This window comes from Chiloscyllium plagiosum, unplaced genomic scaffold (genome assembly GCF_037043375.1).
Source record: "Chiloscyllium plagiosum isolate Xiang-an unplaced genomic scaffold, Cpla_swu_hap1 HiC_scaffold_52, whole genome shotgun sequence".
NCBI classification, from domain to species: domain Eukaryota; kingdom Metazoa; phylum Chordata; class Chondrichthyes; order Orectolobiformes; family Hemiscylliidae; genus Chiloscyllium; species Chiloscyllium plagiosum.
Window position 1 is genome coordinate 300322 of NW_028270190.1, and position 16109 is coordinate 316430.

A 16109-nucleotide genomic window follows, 5' to 3' on the forward strand; every position below is an offset into this window, starting at 1 on the left:
GTCTGTGACTGGTGTGTGGCCAAGGTATGGGAAGGTAATGTGCATTTATACATGCATCAGACCTCTAGAGATGCAATTATCTCAAATCATCACTGATACGACTCACATTCACCTGTGCAAAGAAAACAAACTTTACTTTTGCATATTATCCTAAATAAAATATGATCTGCACCTGGCATCGTTGACTTCATTTCCATTGCCTTCTCTTAGTTCACTGGATTCCAATGTCATGTCGTTTACCTCATTTCTGAATTTTGACCATTTTCCTTGGCATGAAATAATCTTGCCTCGTGAGTTGGCATCTATGTCTTTTTTGTCATTGATCACATTGTCGACTGTACTCTTCTCTGACCAATTGCCAATTGTTACATCAGTAATGAATATGGCGGCTCATCACAGTCTAACCATTGTCCAGTTTCTGAAATTGAATCCTCAGTCACGATTTATGGACAAGTGAATATTAAACAATTGATTACCATCCTGGAGATTCATGGCTCTCCACATCCTATTCAGTAAAACCAGTAATTTTCTTTCTTCCCTTTAACAATTCCATCCTCCCAGACAATAACACATTCTAAACAAGGTGGGAATTAAATAATTCATGTGATAGCCTGGAAATGAACACCGAGCACTGAATGAATCTAAGTGTTTCTTTCAGAAAACACAATGAAGCTACTAATGTTTAAGAATATAGAGGGGGAATTGAATATCAACACAACAGGAATGAAGTAGTGTCAGAGAAATTAATTGGGCCATATAATCTCCTGGTCCTGATAAACTGCACTTTGGAAGCGAAAAGATGTAACTCGAATTGTCGTAGAAAAATTGGATTCAATTTTTCACAAAGAAACTGAATTCAGAAAGAGTACGAGAGGATTCTAAAACTGCCAACGTGTCGTACGTTTTGAAAAAAAAGGAACATGACCAATCTGTTTTAACCGTGAGACAAACTGCTGAACATCTCTTGTTGAACAAGAATGCAGCAGATTCAACTGTTCAGTTAAAAATAGCAGTCCACGTGGAAAATCACAGATTAATCAAGCAACAGTGACATGGTTCCAGAAAAGGAAAATAATTTATGAGAAATTGGTTGGAACTTTTCGAGAAAGTCTGACATTAATAGCAAGGAAGAGAAACAGTCAGAGTGTTCAAACTAACAGAAGGCGTTTCGCAGTGAACCATGCATAAGGATAATACACAAATGTCCATGGTATTGGGGATAGTATATCAGCATAGTTTGAAAATTTGATATTTGGCAGGAAATAACAAATGGTCTTCAGGAGTGATTTTTGGAAATGGTGATCTGTATCGGTAGGTTTTATCAAGGCCTCAACAAAGGTCACTCCTGGTACTACAAATGTTTTGTAATCGACGTTAATGATTTGCAGGAAGCAAGGGAATGCACTTTTGACAAATTTTCAGACAACACAACAACAGGTGACATGGCAAATTCTAAGAGAGGTACAACCAATCTACGGAGAGATTATGATGGGTTAAGTAAGAGGGCATAATTATGCCCAACGGAATAAATAGTGAAAACTAGAGAGGTGATCATGTTGAAAGGAAGAACAAGAAAACGCAGCATTATTTAAATGAAAAAAAGCTGCAGAACATAAATGCTTGAAACATAGGAACGCACAGGGAGCTGCAAGAGGTATTTAGGAAAACTAATTGAATTTTGGCCCAAATTCCATAGGGGTTGGATTAGAAGAATATGTAATAGGTACTGCAAAGTGCTGGTGAGGCCACATCCGGAGTACTGTGAACAATTTCCATCTCCTTATTTACGAAAATGTATTATTTCTTTAGAGGCAGTTCACGAAATTTCAGATACACAATCCCCGGTGTGGAGGTTCTGGCAAATGTGCAAAAGCTTAATGGAAATCTGCTGTGGGAAGTTTAGAATTATGAGAGATGATGTTATTAAATGTGTAGAATTCTGAAGGGACTTGACGAAGTAAATGTTGAGAACACGTTTTTTCTTTATCGGAGAGTCCAGAATCAAATGATATTGGATCAGAATAAAGGCGATTCAGTTTAACACTCAGATAAGATGGAATTTCCTCTCTCAAAGGATTATGCCTCGGGGTCCCTTGCCCCAGAGAGCTGTGGGTAAGAGTCCAAGCTTCTAGTTAAGGCTGAGATCGATAGATTCTGATCACGAAATTAGTGGAAAAGGCAAGGATTGGAGGTGAACAATATTGGGTCGATCGTGCTGCTGTTGCATGTCAGAGTCAGCTCTAGAAGCTATGTGGTCTATTTTTGTTCAAACTTCCTGCGACCTGATGGAATTCATAAGTACGATTTATCACCTCAAACCGTATTTGGTTGCTATGTCCATTGCCAAGTAGAGAATTATTTTGTGTTATTGCAGCGTGAACTGATCAACTATTGCCTCCTTAACATCTCAGCAATCACCACGAGATTACTGGATGTAATTTTGCTCGCTGAGATGGAATGTTCATTCTCGGACATTTGGTCACCATATGAGATAACATCATCAGTGAGCCTCAGGCGAAGCACTGGTGTTATTGCTCACTTTCTGTTCATGTTGTTCGGTTTCCTTGGGCTGGTGATGTCATTACCTGTGGTGATGCCATTTGCTGTTCTGATTCTTAGAAAATGTTCTCGTGTTGGCTTTGGGATGGTTGCTTCTGCAGTTCAGTGTTTGGTCCTCATTCTCCTGTGACATTTAGGAATTGCACATTGTTGTGGTTTGAGCCCTCTTTTTCCTCTTCCACAAACGAAGCTGCATTAGAACAGTATTTCCCGAGGCACCGCACACGGCAGCATATGGGAATTACAAAGAGCTGAAGAAAGCCGTATTCAAAATAGGAGGCACCCAATCTACCCTCTCCACTCCCTCCTCCCTGACATATCACCTTCATCCCCTCCCGCACACACCCATTGTACTTTACGCTACTTTCTCCCCACCCCCTCCCTCCTCCAGCTTATCTCTCCACGCTTCATGCTATATTCGACAAATACGCAGAAAGCAAGTCACCAGATACATGAACATCAAATAGCCACTAAAGACATGACCCACTATCACCACTTTCCTTACATACAGATGAGGAAAAGGAATGTTTTAAAAGAAAAGGGAGTTTGCCTAATGTTTTCAGTGAAATCAGTGGTAACAGGAGATGGAGGATAAGTGAAGTGAATGTTCAGAGGGTGTTAGTAAATTGCCAACAATTGAATAGCAAATGAACTGAGGCAGCGAGATTATTGCAAAATGTAAAACAAATGGCGCTGGAGACAAACCAAACATGGCTGCGTAACATGCGCATAAGGGTGTCTGACCAAAGGAACAAGTTATCCAAAACTGTGCAATCTAATTATGGATGAGAGATCATACCACGTTGTCAAGGAGATGGTTTCAAAACACAACGGGAAGCAAAGACCGTTTTCTGTTTACAAATGCAGAACAGAATGGTGGGGTTGTATGTCACGATATAAGAGCCCAACAACATGGTTGAGGCCATCTTCATGGGTACAGACCTTGCCAACAGTATCTGCCTGGCAAGTCTGCGTTGTTGTGTATCTCAATGGCTCCCTTGGAGAGCGCTAACTTCATGGTGCAGACTGAATGTCCTTCATCACTGAAAGTGTTTCCCAAGTTGGAGTGAACATTTCTTTCTGGCGATTGGTTGTGTGGATCCCATTTCTCCAATGTTGCCGTAACTGCATGGTCTTACCAGTGTAGCATGCCACATATCATCCTTGCGTGCAGAGCATGAGGTCGGCAATCTTGGCCCAATCAAATCAGTACCTTCCTTTGACATGGTGAGTGCTGATCCCACATATGATAATAGCATCCATGTCGATGATTTGGCAGCGTTGTGCCATGTTGTGGTCGCTGTTGTCCTGAAGGCTGGGCAGTTTGCTGTGAACGGTGGTCTGTTTAAAGTTTGGAGGTTGTTTGAATTCAATATGACATCAGGTTGACCTTGGTGAGGTATTCGCCACCACCGATGTCATGTTAAAGGCTGCAAATAGCGTGGTATAGTTTCTCCTTTCTGGGGACCTACTGGATGATACAGCGTACTCTGTCCACTGTGTCTGGAACCTACTTTCTGAGGAGATCATTGTGGTGTTTCATCGTGGCACATCGTAACTGGGTTTTGATGATTTGAACATCGTATCCCATTCTTTGGTACCATCAAGTGTCTGTCGCCCTCCATCTCGTTCCCACCAATCCTCTGTATATGCAGAACTTGTCCTCGGGGATGGTGTCCATGCCTTGTTTAAGGTGGAAGCAACAGGTTTGTAGCATATTGGATGCGGAAAATCTGTGACAGAATGTACTACCTGGTCTGAGATCCATTTCGAAAAAAGTGGCGAATCTAAAACCATTGACTTGTGAAGGTGAGGTTTACTCGCATCTACCAGGAGGAGCCGGTAGAGAAATTACAATATTATAAGACATGGAATCATGATAATTTTTGTTGTTGAGATATTCAACTAAGAAGGACTATTGCCAGACTAACGTTCCAGTGCGTGGAATTTAAGGTGAGACGAGAGGTGCTCCTTTATGTAGAGTAAGGTAGGAGTGCCCAGTTTAAGGTGAAGCAGTGGTGGAAGGAGTACTGGAGAAACTCTCAGCTCCAGTAATACAACGTGTCCGTGCCAATTATTTTGCCTACAGTGGTCGAAACCCCAGTGCAGAATCAGGCAACTGAAGAATTACAGAAAGTTTATACTTGGATTTCTCCTGTCTGTGTGATCACAAGGGCACGAACCCACCAATTGAAACAGAAGCAGAAATCATAGAATACAGATGAGGAAGTTGAAGTAGAATTCTCAGAGGCCATGTTTGACCCAGTGACTCAGTCAGAGAAAGAATAAGTGGAGGACAAGGCGGATATTTGTCATGCAAAACAATTAACTCAGTTACAACAGGAAGTTGGAAAACAGAAGCAACTATAGTGAACAGAGACAAGAATCTGAGTATATTCCCGAATGTTACGATCTTAAAAATGATATCCTGATCAGGAAACAGAGACCATGATATATCAGGCGGATGAGAAATAGGCAGAGCGTCATCAAGCTGTGTAATCATGGGGTTACATAAAGGCGATGTTGCATGTAGTATATGAATTACCAATGCAAGGGCATTCACTTGTTAAGAAAAAATCTAGTGAAAATACAAAACCATTTCTCATGGCCTGGAACAAATTTTATGTCCGCATTGTTCCGGCAACTTACAGAATAGTTACGAATACAACAATTCAATCTATTGCAGACCATCTGGAATCGCAAAGGAGCGGTGGAGAGCTGCCATCAGGCTTTGAAGACATGTTGAAGGTTTATGGTCAAGACTATCCAGATGATCAGGATACAGAAATTCCGTGTGCACCTTATTTTCCATTCGAGATGCAACAAACGAATCCAGAAAATTCAGACCATTTCAATTCCCTTTCAAGCATGATGTGAGAGGATCACAGAAAATAATTAAGGAGAAAATGCTGACTCAGAATTCAGGGACCACATACTTGGATGTTTGTCAAATTTTAGAAAATCTGTAAATAGACACTTACCCATGGCTTACCCAATTTGGAGAGACTCAATTGTATTCTTTTAATGCAAGAGTGGGAGTTGTATTTCTTAGAACAGCATACCATTTCAGTCTTGTGTTTTTCTCGAGAATAGTAGTTATAGGGGAATGGTTTGGTATGATAATAGTTTAGTTAATTTGTTCACTGTTCTAGTCAGATAAATAAGTTATGATTTGTGCATTGTAAAATGAGTGTCAGGGATTTGTTTCACTTAACAACAGGAAGTTTCTGAAAAACAGCATGGGACCTCTTTTCCTAGTCCTTTTAACAGATTATGGGGCATGGCACTCCCCTTTGGGTGATGCAGTTTTTGTTCTAAGAGGGGTGGTCATTCTCCTCTGTATGACACAAAGATAGCAGGTGTGCTTCTTGGAACACATCTTCTGCAAGGACAAAGTCAGGAGACCGAATGAAAACTCTCCAATTCTCTGGAGTACTGAAGGGCCAAAGAAAATCAAGAATTTGGCCATTCTCGAGGACAAAGCAGCCAACGCATTTGCTGTTACATGCACAAGTAACCACTCCCTCCCCCACCAAACCACAGTCGCAGCAGAAAGTACTATCTACAAGAAATACTGCAGAAATTCACCAAAAATCCTCAGCCAACATCTTCAACTTCCCCTCCAAGCTACTCTCAATCCTGTTTTCGAAATTTATCACCATTCCTTCACGTACGCTGTGTGAAAATCCTGGAATTCCCTCCTTATCAACATTGTGATTACTCCACTATAGATGAGATTCCAATGTTTAAAATCGCAGCAAACCATTCCCTTCTCAAGAGCAACTAGACCTGTTCAATCAATGCTGGCCAGACAGAAATGCCGATATCCCACAAATGAATAAAAATATACATTAAGGAGAAGGGGCCTTATTTTTTTTATGAGGAAGAAAACTGCAAACTGGAGGACGCTGAACAAATAATTAATCATTTGAACGAAAGAATCGAAATGATCATCAAGGATATGTCTCTCTAGACCTAAAGTATGGATTTCTGTAGAATTCTTCAATAGCTGAACTCGGGAGAACAACACTGCACATGGGTCTATTAATTGACACCAAAACACAGATAGTGTTGGTTAAAATCATAGCCTGAATCCACCATTAATTGGGTTATATCTGAGGTAGGTTCTGAGGCTGAACTTGCTCACTTCAGGATTCTCTGCTTAGTTTAAATATGCAATAAAAAGTGGAAATAATTGTCTCAGTATTTGTTCTCCTGTGAGGCTTCTTAACAAGTAGCCAGATTAAATGTAGATTGGGGTAATTTACTCGAATGGATTGTTTGCCGAAGTAACTTGTTCAGGGACCATGACAAAATTGAAAGCATTTTGCTGTTTCTGTGATGCAACATATGTTCGCGGTTTTCTGTGAGACAGGGAATAATATTACTTGATTACCTGTTGGAACCTGCATGTGGGTTAAATAAGATCGTCTGGAAAAAAGAATGTCCTGGGGAAAAGGGATTAACGGCAGCAAAGGCTGTGCTTCAAAGAGATCGTCAATGCTGAAGGTAAAATGTAACAGGGGAGCTACTCCTGATATGAAAGCAAGCTGCAAACTTGGTGGCTCCATCGCAGTGATCAATAAAGTGACTGAACGTGTCGAAAAGACCATCCACAGTTTCACAGTATAAACTTGATGGACGGAAACTTGTGTAAGAATACAATTTCAGGATGCCTCAGTCTCAGACATTCGCAGAACAATACCATTTAACATTCAACCATTAGGCACATCCAAAGGCAGGCAGTATTACTTGAAATCGGAGCTAAATCCCTCTAATAATTTGGTAAGAGGGAAATTCCATTCTCAGGCTGAACTTGCGGACTTGGGATGTAACAACTTGGTTGCTACGGGTTATAAAATGTTTCAGTATTTAATTGCCTGTGAGATTTCTTAAAGCAACTATCGAATTGAAGGTCGCTCCGATAGTTTTCATATAACAACGGGATTCAAGACTGACTGGGAGAAGGTCTGCTAATAACGTGCAAAAGCATATCAGCCATGACTGATGGATGAGCCGAATCTCCTAATTCGGTTTCTATGGCGTAGGGTCTCATGGTTGTCTGCTACACGGTGTTTCCCTGGGTCTTCCCTCACTTCTGATGGTTGAGTTCCATTTGCCTGAAAATGATCAGCTAAAACTGGTTGGACCGAAGACTCTTCTTCCGTGCTGTGTGACTCTGTGAGTCTGTTACATGTTTATGCCGTCTAATTAAATGAGAGCATACGTGTATTAAAAATTGTACCTGTGTGAAGAAAAGTCGGTGAGCAAACCTAAATAGCCTTCATCTGGTCCCAATAAAGAAGACAGCACTACACCATTTCAGTCAGACAGAATGAGTGGGCATTAAGTATTGGCTTAGACAGTGACTTAACCTTCCTTTCGTTGAATCTAATACAAATATTAGGATTTGATTAAGGAAATCTTATTTTATGAGTTAGAAAAAAAGCATGTTGTTCTGATTTCCCACAATGTCACTGCGAGCTGGAACCATGGGTCACAGTCTCAGAACAGGGCGTAAAACGTTCAGTATTAAGATGATCAGAGAGTTTCCAAACGGACACTGTGGAGTACACCCCAAACGTTGATTTCTTGATGTCTTCATTCTCACTGCGATGCTGTGCTCTTTCACCTTACTGTTGTTTACCTGTGGATCTCTCTGGCTCAGAACGTAATTGAGGTCAAGACTGCCAAATTGTTAAAGATGGAGACTCGTGTCTTTCTGAGGGCAATCGGGATGAACTGACAGAGGATGAATGCGGAAAAAAAGCAATGTGGTGAAAGATCGCTCGTACATATGTCTATGTGTACTGTGGGATAACTTACAGAAATTGTCGGCTACATCTATTCAATTATTATTTTTTATTCAGCATTATGCAATCGCTAGGATACCAAGGAAGGACATTTTGTTTGTCTATTTAGCCATATATAACGTTTCAATGTGCTATTTTGTCAGATGATCGAGTGCCTTTCCTGCAGTATTCACATGAAAAATGCATTTCACAAGTTTGAGGCAGCAATATCTTAAATTATTTTTTCCAGACAGAAATAAGCTTGACTGGGATTTTAAACTGAAGCATTGGATCTGAGTGTCTGCAATGCACTAATTTATTTATTTGTCAAATGTCACCGCTCATGCTTTTTAAAAAAAAACATTGATTTTTGAGATTAAAGGTAGAATATACATACAAATGCAAAATTTTAAACTAAATAAATGAAAACAGGATGTAAAATCGAGATCAAATGTTCACTCAGACATTGAAGGAATATCTGCATAAAGTATTTTTTTTACGGAGCCCGATGGACGAAGATAATTCTTTGGCAAACATCGACATGAAATTCAGTTTCAGCTACAAAGAGATTCCCGTTAAATATATGCCTCTAGTCCACGGGTTTTTCATATAATGTGATTTCTATTCTTCCATAGAGATTTCCCCACGTGCTTTAGCTCTTCTCTGAATTGGTTCTGGGTTGCTGCATAAATGCATGGGTTCAGGAAACAACTCAACAACTTCAACATATTTCCTGTTTCAGTCGCGATGTGTTCAGCGTTGCTAATGTCACCCCGGTAGTAGTTAGGGTGTGGCAACCTGGTTATGACCAAACACACCGACTGCGTCAACCAAAGCAATATTAAACTACCTGATACCGAGAACAATAAGATAATGGACTTCCTCCGATTTTCCATCCCTGATTGGTTTCGCTTCTCAGTTCTGTGACCCTGGAGTCCAACGCGAGTTCTATTCGCCACGACAACACGGTGGATGGTTAAAGAATTAAACAAGAAAATTAGGAGAAATGGAAGCCAAGCAACCCAGGTGCTGCAGAACCAGACAAACGCCATTCCGGGAGATGACGCAAAGAAAGTTACACTTGACCGGCAGCCCCATTCAACTTGATTAATGATTTGCACTGGTTCATATGCAAACAAAACCGGGATGTTCTTTAACATGATCAAAACTGAGATGATTATTAATATTCTAATTGCAGTTTTTTCAGTGCAATGTTTTGTCTTAAACTTCTGACAGCAGATCACCACAAATCTGTCAAATGTGAAGGAAACGGTGAACCAAACAGTAAAATCTAGACTGTTCGCAATCATGTATGCAATGAGCTTGCACACAGGTGTGTGGGACAAGAAGGAAAATGGAAAGTGATAACTCAAAATACGATACACTATAATACTCATGATAATAACCAATAGATCCGATGTTGCCATGGCCACCATGTAAGCCGAGATGCATTTGGAAAGACCACAGTTTCCTCGGCAGAGAATTAAAATAGTCATCACGTTCGCTGTCAGAGAAACAGAAATTTTCATTAATATTGCAATGTATTGTTGAAACAGAGGAAAAGATACTTTTGAACACATCCTGAGTGATTTACAAAATCCAAAATGTACCCAAACATTTAATACACTGATCCAGTCATCAATCTATGTGGTATTGTCTGACTCTCTAAAGATCAGCAAATATATTTTCAGACGACTCTTATGTTGAATTGTTATTGTTAAACCAGTACTGCTTCCAGAAAAAGGGAATAGGAAAAAGTGTCCTGACGTGATTCTCGATATTGTTCTGGTAACACTGAGACATTCAGTAAGTAACATTAACAAGGAAAAACCTAAAATCAATTAAATACAAACGGGTTGAATGGCTTACCTGGAAGACTAACAGCTGCGAGAAGTGGATAGTAAATATCTTTCAACAGCACAATCGGTGGTTTCGTCATTTCTGAGAATGAATGCCTTCTGCAGAGGCTGGTGTGTGGCCAAGGTATGGAAAGGCAATGTGTATTTATACATGCATCAGACCTCAAGAGAGTTAATTACTTCAACTCATCACTGACATTACTCACAATCACCTTGGCAATGAAAACAAAGTTTTCTTTTGCATAATGTCTCAAATAAAATATGAACTGAACCTGGCACCGTTGAATTCACTTCCTTGCCTTCTCCATTCATTGGATTCTGATGTCATGTGGATTGCCTTATGTCTGAATTTAGACAGTTTTCCTTTGAATGACATAATCCTGCCTCGTGAATTGGTATCTAAGTTTCTGTCATTAATCCCTTAATCGACTGTACCCTTATCTGGCCAATTGCCAATTGTTCCATCATTAATGCATGTGGCTGCTCATCACAGCCTAACCATTCCCCAGTTTCTGAAATCGCATACTCAGTCGGGATTAATGGGCAAGTGAATTCTGAACAATTGATTACTCTCTTGGAGGTTCACTCATTTACACATCATATTCAATAAAACCTGTAATTTTCCTCCTTACCTTTAAGAGTGCCACCAGCCGAGCCAGTAACATATTCTATTCAAGCTGGAAATCAATTAGTTCATGTACGAGCCTTGGTATGAACACCGAGCACTGAATGAATCTGATTGTTTCTCTTACAAAACACAAAGCAGCTTGGACTATTTTCAAAGAAGATACTAATGTTTAAGAATAGAGAAGAGGATTCTAAAACGACCAACGTGTAATACTTTTTGTTAAAAAAAGGGAACGTGGTCAATTGTTTTTAACCATGAACCGATCAGCTGAACATCTCTGGTTGAAATTTAAAAAGTAGCCGACTCAACTGTTCAGGAACGAATAGCAGTCCACTTGGAAAATCACAGATTAATCTAGCAGAATCGGAATGGCTCCAAAATAGGAAAACAGTTTCTGAGAAATTCCTTCGACCTTTTCGAGTAGATCTGAGCCATAATCGAAAGAAAGAGAAGCAGTCAAAGCAGAGTGATCAAACTACAAGAAGGCGTTTCACAAGGAACCGTGCAAAAGGATAAGACACGAGAGTCCATGGTATTAGAGGTTGCATGTCAGCATAGTTTCAGAATTTAGCATTTGGCAGGAAATAGCAAATACTGTTCAGGAGTTACGTTTACAAATGACGATCTGAATGGTTGGGGGTTCAACAAGGGTCAGTCCTGGTACCACAAATGTTTTATGACCTTTATTAATGATTTGTAGGAAAGAAGGAAATGCACCATTTTGCCAAATTTTCAGACAACACAACTACAGATGACAAGGTAAATCCAAAAAGGTGTGCAACCAATCGACGTTGAGGTGCTGATCGATTAAGTAAGTGGGCAAAGAAAATGCCCAACGTAATAAAACGCGAACGCAATGAGAGGTTCTTCATGTTGGAAGGGAGAGGAAGAAAACGCAACATTATTTCAATGAAAATATCGGAAAAAGGATGCAGCACATAAATGCTTGAGAGAACTTCTGCATGAAACAGAGAAACGCATAGGGAGGTGCAAGGGGTAATCAGGAAAACTAATTGAATTTTTGCCCAAATTTCAAAGGGTTTGGATGAAAAGAATGCGTAATAGTTATTGCAATGTCTTGGTGAGACCACATCCGGAGTACTCTGAACAGTTTCCGTCTCCTTATTTAAGACAATATATGACTTCTTTCAAGCCAGTTCACGAAATTTCAAACACTCAAACCCAGAGTGTGAATTTTCCGCTTGTGTAAAAGCTAAACTAGTTCGGAATCTACTCCTAGATATTTAGAATTATGAGAGGTGAAGTCACCGAAATATGTCGAATTCTGAAGGGACTTGACCAACTAAATGCTGAGAACAGGTTTCCCTTCATCGGAGAGTCTCGAATCAAATGATACTGGATCAGAAGGAAGGCAATTCAATTTGAGACTCAGAGAAGATGCAAGTTCATCTTAGATTAGATTACTTACAGCGTGGGAACAGGCCGTTCGGCCCAACAAGTCCACACCGACCCGCCTAACATTACGGGCAATTTCGCATAACCGATTCACCTGACCTGCACATCTTTGGACTGTGGGAAGAAACCGGAGCACGCGGAGGAAAGCCACGCAGACACGGGGAGAATCTGCAAACTCCACACAGTCGCCTGAGGCGGGAATTGAACACGGGTCTCTGGCGCGGTGAGGCAGCAGTGCTAACCAATGTGCCACCGTTCCGCCCAAAGGATTATGGCTCGGGACCCCTTGCCACAGACAGCTGTGGGTCAGAACCCATTGCTCTATTTCAGGCTGAGATAGATATATTCTAATCACGAAGGGAATCATTCATTATGGGAAAACGCAGGAATGGAACTACATTGGGTCGATCATGTTCCTGTTGCATGTCAGAGTCGGCTTTAGAAACAGCATCGTCTATTCTAGTTTATATTTCCTGCAAACCTATGGACTTAGTATGTACGAAGTATCAGCTCAAACCGTTGTAGCAAATATTTGGTTGCTGTGCCGATTGCCAGACAGAGAATTATTTTGTTGTTTTTGCAGCATGAGCTGGTCAACTATTGCCTTCATGATCCTGTCCGCAATCACTATGAGATTACTGGATGTAACTTTGCTCGCTTTGTTGGTTTTTAAACGTTTCATCACCATACGAGGTAACATCATCAGTGAGCCTCTAGTGAAGTACTGGCATTATGGACCGCATTCTACTTATGTGCTTGGGTCTCCGTGGGCAGGTGATGTCATTTCCTGTGGTGATGCCATTTCCTATGCGTTTTCTCAGAAAATGTTCTAATGCAGCTTCGCATGGATGTTGGGATGATTGCTCCTGTCGTTCTGTATTTGTTCCATGTGTGTCGTTTTCCTGTAGACCTTGGTTTGAAGTTCTCCATTGACTGTTCATTCTACCGTGACATCAAGGAATGGCACATTATTGTGGTTTTCCTCCACTATTTCTTCTACTCCCACAAATGAAGCTGCATTGGAACATTATTTTAACGAACCGCCACACACTGCAGCACAGAAGATCTATGAAGATTAAAAGAAAACCACATATACAGCGCATATAAAAAAGTGGTTAGCCAATGAACACTGTCCGTCAATTTCTCAGTAAATAATAGCAGCAGACAAAACCCTCCCAGAAACCTTAGCCACTCTCCCTTTCATCATACACATCAGAGGAAGGACTGCCAGACTACTCAAACCTCTTGGTATTATGGTAGCCCACAAACCCCATACCACACCCCAACACACTAAAATGAACTTGAAACCCCCGGTGCAGACAACAAGCAAGACGTACGTCATTTACAAAATACTACTTTGGACAAACAGGCAGAAAACTAGCCTCCAGGATACATGAACATCAACTTGCCACGAAAAGACATGACCCACTATCACTAGTATCCTTACATACAGATGAGGAATGTCACCTCATCGACTCTGACAACATATCCATCCTTGGACAAGTCAAACTGACACACTCGCGAGATTCCTAGAAGCATGGCATTCCAACAGGAACTCTATCAACAAAAACATCGATTTCTATCCAAATATCATCCTCTGAGAAAAAGAAGAGGAAATGATATCCCCAACACAAGAAATGGCATCACAAGCATGGAACAAATCAACTTCTCTTATTTTCCGTCGATAATCATTATATCGTCAGTCAGATCTTTGGCCAAACTGAGTCTGTATGGTGGTTTTCGGCTCCACAGTTTGAGCAGTCTACACTTTTAGGGGTTCAATGTTCAGTTTCAGACATCGATGCATCGACAACGTTTAGAAGTCAGATAGCCTGAAACTGGAATAATCGACCAGTGATTTTTCATTCCTTTATTTGAAAATTGGCAGATCTGGGATGCCCATATCTCTGTCTGCACCAGTGAAAAAGAACGTGCTGTTCCATGGATCGGTGACATTGCAGGTGAGCAGTGGACATGGTCCTGATCAACGTGTACACCAAAGCGACACTGTGCAGACTGAAAATGCCAGATCCTGCAACACAATAACGATCCAACATTTCAGCAATTTAAGATGGGACCTTGATCAAAAATAAGTTGAGCTTGAAAGGAGCAAAGAACCAAAATTTGACTGGTGGATAAGGACAAAAAAACTGGATCAAACACATGGACCTCTTAGAGAAACGATAATTTTGGAGGAGTCCAAAAATTCAGTTTCTGAGGTAATAAGAGCTCATGTGAAAGAGCAGACGGTTGAAATGGCAAGAATCGCAGCTGAAATGGCTGATCATTATGAATTGGCTCATAAAGCAAAGTTCGGCCTCCAACATCAAGTTCTTTTGTCTCTGTGATAACAAGGTCACAAACCGCCCAGGTGAAACGGGAGCGGAAATTACAGAACACAGATAGGGAAGTTGAAGTAGAATTATCAGAGGCCATGTTTGATCGAGTGATTCAATCAGAAAAAGGATCAGTGGTGGATAAAGCGGATATTTTTCGTGCAAATCAATTAACTTCGTCACAACAGGAAGTTGGATAACTGAAGCAAATGTATCAGATAGTGTACACAGACAAATACAAATCTGAGTATATTCCAGAATGTTGCAATCGTAAAAACGATATCTTGATAAGGAAGTAGAGGTCATCATATATCAGGCAGATGAGAAATAGGCAGAGGTTCATCAAGTTGTATTATCATGGGATTATGGAAAGGTGGTGTTGCATGTAACACATGAATTACTAATGCAAGGTCATTCAGTTTTAAGGAAACTTCAAGCTAAAACTTATAAAGTATTTTTCATGGCCTGGTCTGCATATGATGGGGTTGGCCTTTTTCTCGACATGCCATACATCTCAGGCAGTAATAAAACAAACAACTTTAATACTCATTCGTGCATTTGAGAAAACGTCGATTGTGTAGGATACCTACTGATGATAAAAAAAATAAGAATTAGCTTTTGTTGACAACTGTGCACGTGTCTTCTAGATTTCCAAATCTAGAAGATTTGGAAATAATCAGATCAAGGGTGAAATATACATCCAAATTATTCCGGCAAGTTATGGAAAATTACAGACACAACATTTCAAATCTACTGCAGACCATCTGTAATCACAACATTGCAGTAGAAAGCTGGCATCAGGCTTTTAAGGCATGTTGAGGGTTTATAATCAGGACTATCCAGACGATCAGGATACAGGAATTCCATGTGTACCTTTTTTGCACTCACTTTGCAACAAACGGACCCAGCAAATTCTGTCCATTTGAATTCACTTTGGACCATGATGTGAGAGGAGCACTGAAAATAATTAAGGAGAAATTAGTGACTCAGAATTCAGAGACCACATCCTTGGACTTTTGCCAAACTTTAGGAAATCAGTAAATAGACACGTACCCTGGCTGCAATTTGGAGAGAGTAAACTGTGTACTTTTATTGCATGTGTGGGAATTGTATTTCTTAGAGCAGCATACCATTTCAGTCTTGTGCTTTTCTCGTGAATAGTAGTTATGCAGGAATGATTTAGTATGACAATACTTCAGTTAATTTGTTCAATTTTCGAGTCAGATATATAAAATATTATTATAAAATGAGTGTCAGGGATTTCTTTCACTTAACTACTGGAAGTTGCTGAAAAACGGGATGACACCTCTTTTCATGGTCCTTTTAACAGATTATAGGGCCTGGCGCTGTCCATTTGGTTTATCAGTTTTTGTTCTAAGAAGGGTGATCCTTCTCCTCTATATAATACAAAGACAGCAGATGTGGATCTTGGAACTCATTTCCTGCAAGGAAATAAAAACGGGAGTCCAATGAAAACCCTTCAATTGCCTGGATGTGTAAAGCTCCAAAGACAGTTTAG